Genomic DNA, 8,996 nt, shown 5'->3' on the forward strand with positions numbered 1-8,996 from the left:
TAGTTTTCCTTCTAACCATCTGGCCCCACTGCTATAGGACTGCTGAGGTCCACTCCAGGCCCTGCTTGCCTGGGGAACTCCTGTAGCAGCTGCGGAACTGTGAGGGTTGCTACCAGATTCTTCTTCTGCTATCTTTGTTTCTGAATAGTGCCTGTCAAATGTCAGTCTGATCAGTCCTTTTTGAGGTGACTCTTTGGATATATGGGGGTCAGGGAGCTGCTTGAGGAGACAGTCTGTACTTTATAGGAGCTCTAGTGCTGAGCTGTGAGCTTCATTGTTCATTCATGGCTGTTAGGAAGTTACGTTTATGTCTGCTGCAGCAGAACTCATAAAGCCCCCCTTTTTTCTTCCTCAGGTGCTCTGTCTCAGGGAGTTAGGGCTTTATTTATGAGTATCCATTGCACTTTCCTGCCCAGCCAGGAGGCTGTCTAGTCACTGCCTGCCTGTAGTGGCTATGATGAGCTGCCTTGGGCTCCACCCTGTTGCTGTGGGTTCCGCCCTGCTGCCGTGGGCTCTGCCCTGCTGTTGTGGGCTCTGCTGTGTGTAATTTCCTGTAGTCCTATTTATATGGGTGTGGTTAGAACTGCAGTGGTGGTGGTGGCCCACCTCTGTAGTGGCAGACTCTCTCTTTTATGGCGGGTTGCCTTGGCAATGGCAGACTGCGTCAGCAATGGTAGAGTACCCCCGTAGGGGTTGCAATCCTCGGTAGTGGCGGACGGCCCTCCCCCACCAAGCTGCACTGTCCTGGGTTCAGCTGTGCTTGCTGTGAAACTCTCAACCCCAAGTGTTTCCAATTGCGGTTTTGTTTGTTTTTGTGGGGGTGGAACCCACCGAGCCTGAACACCTGGCTCCCTGCCTCAGAGCCCTTTTTTTTTAAGTTGAACGGTTGACTCTCTCCCAGGTGTTCCAGTCGCCTGCTGCAGTGGCGCAGGGATCTGTGTGATCTCCCATGTTTTGAGCGACCCACTGCGCTGGCTCAAACCACGTTGCTGCCCGGGAATCTCCTGGCCTGGCTTTCTGTTTAAGTCCTGTTTAATCAGATGAATGTGCTAATCTGCCTTCTGAAAACTCCAATTGCCGGTTTAACAGGGCAACCAAACCATTGTATTTTGTATGGAGTGTCGCTGTGCTGCGGCCTCGGCCCAAACAGCTGCGCCGGCCCAAACTGCCACTCTGGCGGCCCGTGGGGCTCTGACACCTGGGAATCTGGTCTGTGCAGAATGAAGATCCATGTGGAAATGTGGCATCCACTCACCCTCTGCGGATTCACTGGGAGCTGCAATCCTGAGTTGGTCCTACAGCACCATCTTCCCCAGTCTCCTCCTTTCAAGGTTATTATTGATAGATGAGGACTTACTCCTGCTGTTTATTGATGTCTTTATGGTTGTTTTGCATATTTACATCTGGTTTGCTTTGTATGTTTGTGCTTTACTTCCTCATTGCTTCTTGCAGCTGGGTGGTTTTCTGTAGTGATAAGGCTTTATTCCTTTCTTTTTTTCTTTTGTGTATCGGCTTTACCAGTGAGTTTTCTAGTTTCTCATGTTTTCATCATGGTTGTTACCAGATCTTACATCAATTCCAGATGTAAGACTCCCTGGAGCATTTCTTAAATTTTCTTAATTTTTGTCTATCTGTGAAATATTTTATTTACGGTTTATTTCTAAAGTGTAGCTTTGCTGGGTTTAATATTCATGGCTGATAGTTTTGTTTCTTCAGCACTTTGAATATATCATCCCATTCTTTCTTGGCCTGTAATGTTTTGCTGAGAAGTTCACTGTTAGTCTGATGAAGATTCCTTTATATATGACTTGATGCTTTTCTCTTGCTGTTTTAAAAATTTGTTGTCTTTGACTTTCGACAATTGGACCACAACATGCTTCAGAGAGGACCTGCTTGGGTGAATCTAATTGGGATTCTTTGAGTTTTCTGGACCTGGATGTCGATCTCTCTCTTAGGACTTGGGAAGTTTTCTACTATGATTTTATTAAATATGTTTTCCTCTTCTTTTCCCTTCTTTTCTCCTTGTAGAACACCCATAATATGAATATTTATTCACTTAATGGTGTCTCATACATCTGTAGGCTTTCTTCATTTCTTTATAATTAAAACAAATTACTTATTCCAAGTTCTATCAATTTAAAGATTTTCAGAAGTTATTACAGAAGTCAACACTGAAATTAGAAACAAGTTTTCACAGCTGTAGCATTTATAACAAAATCAATATCTACATGACCTTGATGTAAGAGATTTAGGGTGTTTCCATTTTTCAAACTCCATGAAGGAAGTTTCCAAGTCCAGATCCAAGTCAGAAACAAGGGCACTTACAAAGTTATAAGGGCCCTTCTGAAGCACACCTTCAACCATGAGAAAGGGCTCCTTGCCTCCGCAGTGGGCCAGCATCTCCCTGCAATAGCACTTCCTGGTGGCCCTGCTAAAAGACTTTTGTAGAATATATTTCTTCCAAACCATGAAAGTGACTGCCCTTTACATGAGGTAAGAGTAATATTTGGCACCATAGCCCAACAGATAGCTGAACCACAGCTTCCAGGCAGTATTTGGAACATATGGTAAGCCACAGAATTTCTCTTGATAATGTCTCTGGTTGAATTCTTCAGGGGATACTTCCCATGGTAGATTTGATCCAGAGTGGTGTAAAAGACCTGAAATTTCCTATCAGCTGCAGCACAAATCTTTTTCGATTCACAAAGCTGAGACACCATATTTTTTTGGCAGTGGCTGCCCATTCTGATTATGTCTGGCAAACTGGTTAACTCCTCAATAATCATTTGCAAAGTACACCATTAGAATAAAGGGAACCTCTGCAATATCAGCAGGATACCTATTCCCATTGATGTGTTGGTAATAAGTATGTCCTAGCACTGAATGCATAGCACATCGAATTTCATGAACAAGATTTTCCATCATTCCAAAAGTTAGCAAAGTTGGTGAATTCTTCCCCTTGAAGAATGGGGAAGATTCGGCATAAGAACTATGACTGGGAGTCGATTGTCTCCAGCTTCCTTTAGTCTGCCTCCATGGATTGTAAAATGGCAATCTTGATTTTTTTTGGTTTATCTGCTCACTGAAAAAAATAACAGTAAATGCACCCCAACAATGCTTCAGATTCATGAATGACAGTCAGTTTCGGACATCTTCACACCATACTTCTCCTTTTGCAGACTGTTCTGCATATAATGAAATCCCCAACAGTTTGTTAAGCAAAATATTCAGGCCTATCATGCTTGCTTCAAGGTAGAAAAACAGGCAACATAAGCCAGACTCAATATTATGCCTTTGTGCACAAATCATACCACTGTGGTAACAGGGCTCCCAAGGCATTACTTCAGAATTTTGAGGATTCTGTTTCATTTTCATCCCTTGTATTATCTCAAAATGTTTTAGAGTTTTTTTAGAAGGTTTGTTAGAAAGTTTCCAAGAAACTGCATGACAGTCTCTGGATTTTTAACTATTGTTCCTTGGAAAGCCCTGTGGGAAAACAGAATGCCCTGCCAACTTTGCCAGAAGATCTCTGTTGCTGAGGAATTTTTCTAAATATTTTAATTGACCAGTATTGGGATAAAGAAAAAATTTGTAAGCAGCTTCTGGCACTAAGTCGTCTGGTGCTTCTGTATGGAGACCATCAATTATGATACGATCCCCATGAGATAAAAGTTATGGTGAATGTGTTCTGGTAATAGAGCTTCTCAACCTTGTTGGGAAAGTTGGTTGCCATAGGGCATATACTGATCAAATCCAATATTTTAACATTGAGGTTCACTGCTCTTTTACACTTTTTTTTTGTCTAGATGGATTCTACTGATTTCCATATCAAACATAAACAGTTAAGCCAGTTGCCTGGTTTCTGGATCAAGGGAATTCACAAGTTTGTTTGTTTGTTTTTCAGCTAGTAATTTTTTACAAACTTTGACATACTTCCAAATTTGTGTTCAACCAAGTCAGCCACTCTGCACAAGAAATCTGAGGATTCATCAAAAATGAGCATAGTCTGGGGTCCAGAAAGTGGACGTTCCACAAGCAATTTTGTCTTTCTCAAGGCTTTTTCTTGAGAAATGTTTCTTGAAATCTTTCTGGGACACTGAGCTCAGGACCTCCAAAAAGACCCCAGTACTCACCAAACAGGTCCAAGCAGCTGCCCTGTGGCTTGACATTGAAGGCGGAGCCCACCAGGGACCAGCTGATGCTGACCGTTCTGCAGGGGTCTCGGCTCTGAGGCTGCCCCTGCCTGCCTGCTGGCCCTGACCACAGGACTGCTACTCCGGCTCTGAAGCCACATAGCCTTTGGGCACATAGTGTTCATGGAGCAGCCCCATGCCCTGCTGCAAGACCCTTGCCCCAGTGCTGCAGCTCCAGCCAGGAGTGAACATTCTGTGTTTTCTTGGCTTTCTTCATTTTTAAATGCTTTCTTCTTTTTTATTTTCTTTCCTTCCTTTCTTTTGTTCACCTGTGATATTTCAAAAGACTTGACTTCAAGTTCAGAAATTATTTCCTCTGCTTCGTCTAGCGTGTTGCTGAAGCTCCTGATTGAATATTGTCATTTCATTCATTTACCCCAGAAAGATTTCAAGAAAGCTTTCTTAAGAAAAAGCCTTGAGAAAGACAGAATTGCTTATGGAACATCCACATTCTGGGTCGCAGATTGTGAGCATTGTTAATGAGTTCTCAGATTCCTTGTGCAGAGTGACTGACTTGGTTGAACACAATTCTTTAGCTCTAGGATTTCTGTTTGGCTCTTTTTAAATTAATGATATAAGTCTTTGGATTTCTCATTCAAATAATTAATTTCCTGATTTCACTGAATTGTCTATCTGTATTTTCTTGTATCTCACTAAGTTTTCTTAATATTATTTAGAATTATTTTTCTGGCACTTGATATATTATGATTGATGTCTATTACTGGAGACATTGTTTTCCTTTGGAGGTGTCATGTTTCCTTTCTTTCTCATGTTCACTATGTTCCTACATTGATTTATATATATCTGGTGGAGCAGTCGCCTCTTCCAATTTCATGAAGTAGGTTTCGAAGGGAAAGACTTATTTGCATGAATGGGTCTTAGGGTGTTGGCCTTGGTTCTAGGAGGACACTGTAGTGTAGTCTCCATGTAGTTTTTTCCAGCGATAATCCACACTAGTAACATTTATGAGTGTCTCAGTGGCCTAGGCTATATGGTAGTGTTGTGGCCATGCTGGGAGTGGGCTGTCAAGGTGTGGCCTAGGCTAAGATTTTGATGGTAGAGGTATGGCTATCCTTGGAGTGGGCTCTCCAGGATTTTCTTGGGTTGCAGGACTGTGTGTGCACATAGTGGTTCAGTCACTGTGGGGTCTGGCTCACTGAGATTGGGGCCACAGGGCTGTTTGGCTGGGAGCATGGGCACACATTTGCTTGGCTGGCCTTGCGGCATGCCAGCCATGAGTAGACTGTGGTATGTTTCGCAGGCTCAGAACGTAGGCACACAGCTGGTCAGCTGGCTTGGGAGTCTCTCTACCAGAGACAACCCACAGAATTGTTTTTCAGGCCTGAGACCTGGGTGGAAGGCTGTTCAGATGGTCTAAGGGTGTGAGGGGAACCCACTGAAATGCTTCTTAATTTTGGGACACAGGTGTTAGGCTGCTCACCTGGCTCAGGGTAGCCTTTGGGGACTGTTTCTCAGGTTCAGGTCATGGGCTTCAAGCTGTTTGGCCAGCCTGGGGTTGTGCCCACCAGAAGCCAGACTGTGGGGCTGTGCCTCAGATCTTGATTGCAGGTGCAGGGCTATTGGGCAGGCTAGGAACATGTTTGCTGGGGAGTGGGAGGACATTACAGGGACAGGGCTATTATTTAGGTCCTGATCAGAAGTACTCAGGCTGCTCCACCAGCCTGATGTGTGCATTAGCTGTTCAAAGGCTTAGACGCCTCTCCCACTTCAGGGAGGGTGTGCACTGGTTTGGTTGGCTCAAGGTTGAGTTCACCCTGGGTGCGACTGCCAGACTGTTCATTCAGCTGGAAGTTTGGCAGCAGGAATAGATGGGTTTCCTTGTTGTGCAATACCAGAGTCACAGCATACCCTGGGCCTGAGCTTTATGCAGATGGAGTTGTGGCATTCAACCACCTGTGTACGCTTGGTGAAGTTAAGATGAAGCCCCAGTATTGGAGAGGAACAGTTGCTCCTAGCCATCAGAACAAGGTGCACTACAGAGGTGGCTCTATTATCACGATACTGTGCTGCACCAGCTTGTTTTGCAGAGGGTGAGTTGTGGATGGAAAGAACACATGTCATGCCCATAAAATGGAGCAATGCAGCTGTATGAATTCCTGGCAGATCTCCAAACTGGGCTCAGAGCTTGCAAAGAGCATGTGATTCTCCTGTAGTAAGGACTGTGGGTGTTTGTGGTGGCAATGGCGACTAGTGGGTTCTTTTGCTACCTTTCCCCCTGAAATGCTAAGTTCCTTTTGATTCCAGGCAGATTCAATCTGAGCAGGGGAGATGGTTGCAGATACCTCCATGCTGCCCTCCTGGATTTCCAATCAATCACCACAGGTGCATCTCCATTCCCTTCCTGCATGTCAGCACTCTCCCTTCAACATGTCAGTAAAATCTTAGCGTTTATATGTTGCCTTGGTCCTTTATTATGAGAGGGATGAGTGTCAAGCATCTCTAGTCAGCCATTTTGCTGATATCACTTCCTTACTTGTACATAAAAGCAATAATTGTTTCCATGGCTTGAAAGAGAGCTGAAAGTTAAATTTCATTTGAGAATATAATCCCAGGCTCCCAGTATAATGATAGTACTAGCAATCTTTCTATCATTCTTTTAAATTTATTTTTAATTTTCCAATAGCAGCTCATTAAATAATCCATACTTCCCATTGGGTATAGTTTTTAAGCTGCTAGCACCACCATCGTCATTTTATTTACCAAGCTAACAAATAGAAAATTAGACCTAGAATCTGGCCTTTCCAACCCACATATGATACATGCAGTCACAGGTCAACAGAGTTCATCTACACCATAAAAAGGAGCAAGTTACAATTTTTACAATAAACATATTTTGCCAAAAATAAAAAATAAAGTAGTGTTTTACATGTCTCCTTGTTAAAAGAAACTTCGCTTTTTAAAACAGTAATGTTTTTCTTGCTTCCAGTGGAGTTAGAGAAACTTTAACAAAAAATGACTATCAAGGGAAGATCTTTATATCAGTAGCTCTGGAAGAGTGTTGTGACTATCTTAGGAGGCAAGCTGCTCCACATAAGTGAAGGTAAGAGACATGGCCTGTCTCCATTGTAACCATTAAGATCCTGTCAGGGTATAGCAGTCACAGTACTTATTTAACAGAAAATATAACGTAAGGAATTTTAATTAGGTATAAAGTTCTTAGTTAGGTGCCTAAAAGGCAAAAACAAAACATAAAGCAACTGCAGGAGCAGATACCACCCCTAGGGCTGGGGGAAAAAAGGCAAGAGGTTGCACATACAGGTTTGAGTATTTCTTATCCAAAATGCTTGGGACCAGAAATGTTTCTGATTTCAGATTTCTTCAGATTTTGGAATATTTGCATATACATAATGAGATACCTTGGGGATGGCACCCAAGTCTAAACATGGAATTCACTATGTTCCATATACATATATATATAGCCTGAAGATAATTTTATATAAGATTTTAAATAATTTTGTGAATGAAATGAAGTTTTGACTATATCTTGGCTGTGACTTATCACATGAGGTCAACTGTGAAAATTTCCACCTGTGGTGTCATGTCAGCCCTCAAAGATTCAGATTTTGGAACATTTAAAATTTCAGGTTGTTGAATTAGGTATGTTCAATCTGTATTAAAACTTGGAAGCTTAGAGACAAGCAGTCTTGAAACTCAGATCTCTAAAAAGGGGTCTTTAGATAGCTAGTTTTTGTATCTCTAAGGAGGTGCAAGAAGGCTGGTTCTATAAGAGTTGTGGTGGGAAGGACTTGCCCTCTCGGAGTAAGGCAGCACTGTTGGGCGGAATTGCCTTCCCAGGGTGAAGAAGAATTGTAGGGTTGATGCTTCCAGGAAGAGGAAGCAGGCAGGAAAAAGTAGTTCTTTCTTCCCCTCTCCTCTTTGTGTTCTCCTTCTAAATAGCCTCCTCTCATCACCACAATTGGCAGAAATTAAGAGGGAGCCAGCTGGAATGTAGTTTGTAAAGTCTCAGTTCCAGCATCATGTAGCACAAAATGGATAGATTTGGTGCTGAGATATAAAAACTTAAAAACTGGCACATTCATTTACTTCTAAATAAACTATTTCCACCATCTAGCCAATATCTTTATTACATGTATTCTTTATATTATCAGAATGTTTTGACATGAAATATTCAAATATTATTGTAACTTATGTTTTCTTATCATTTTAACCAAGGCTGAATCAAAGTTAATTTTTACTTCTTTCTTTCTATTATTATGGGGGAGGGAAGAGGGGTGTACACAGGGATTAGTTGGGAAGAGAGGAAAGATTACTTTTAATTTCTATAAGAGACATACTACTATTATTGCTGACCATTACTATTATTGCTGAAATATGTTGGAGATACATGGAGTATAAATAAATAAAATTCAGTTGTGCTAACTAATAAGAGACTCTCAACAATTCCCTAATTGTCTAACCTTGGGGTGGGGGCAGGAATGTACAGTTTTACTGGTGAAGAATTAGTAGCAGGAGATGATGAAAGAAATATAGTCTGATAGTCTGAGCAGACATACACAACGCCTCTTCAGTCTCAACTCTGTTTTTCATTCACCCAAAGGCTACCAGCCTAAACACAGTGCCTTCCGATTTCTGGGCAAAAACCCACTTGGGAGATAGAGAGAACAACAGAGGAAGTACATATTTAAAGTGAAAATGCTAGTTAAGATTCCCTTAAATTAAAATCAAGATGGAAATAATTTTATTTTGAGAACCTTCAGAGAATATTACTGCATAATCTATGGTTCCTTAATACAAGCAGGGGTCTTCAATTATCTTTTTTGC

At 42.1% G+C, this 8,996-nt stretch overlaps 1 pseudogene; it reads right to left on the minus strand.

The window, feature by feature from the left end:
* Nucleotides 1-2,217: 2,217 nt before the first annotated feature.
* LOC100387753 (mitochondrial intermediate peptidase pseudogene) lies at nucleotides 2,218-6,561 on the minus strand (annotated as a pseudogene).
* Nucleotides 6,562-8,996: the final 2,435 nt, after the last annotated feature.

Source organism: Callithrix jacchus, chromosome 11 (genome assembly GCF_049354715.1).
Source record: "Callithrix jacchus isolate 240 chromosome 11, calJac240_pri, whole genome shotgun sequence".
Lineage (NCBI taxonomy): Eukaryota > Metazoa > Chordata > Mammalia > Primates > Cebidae > Callithrix > Callithrix jacchus.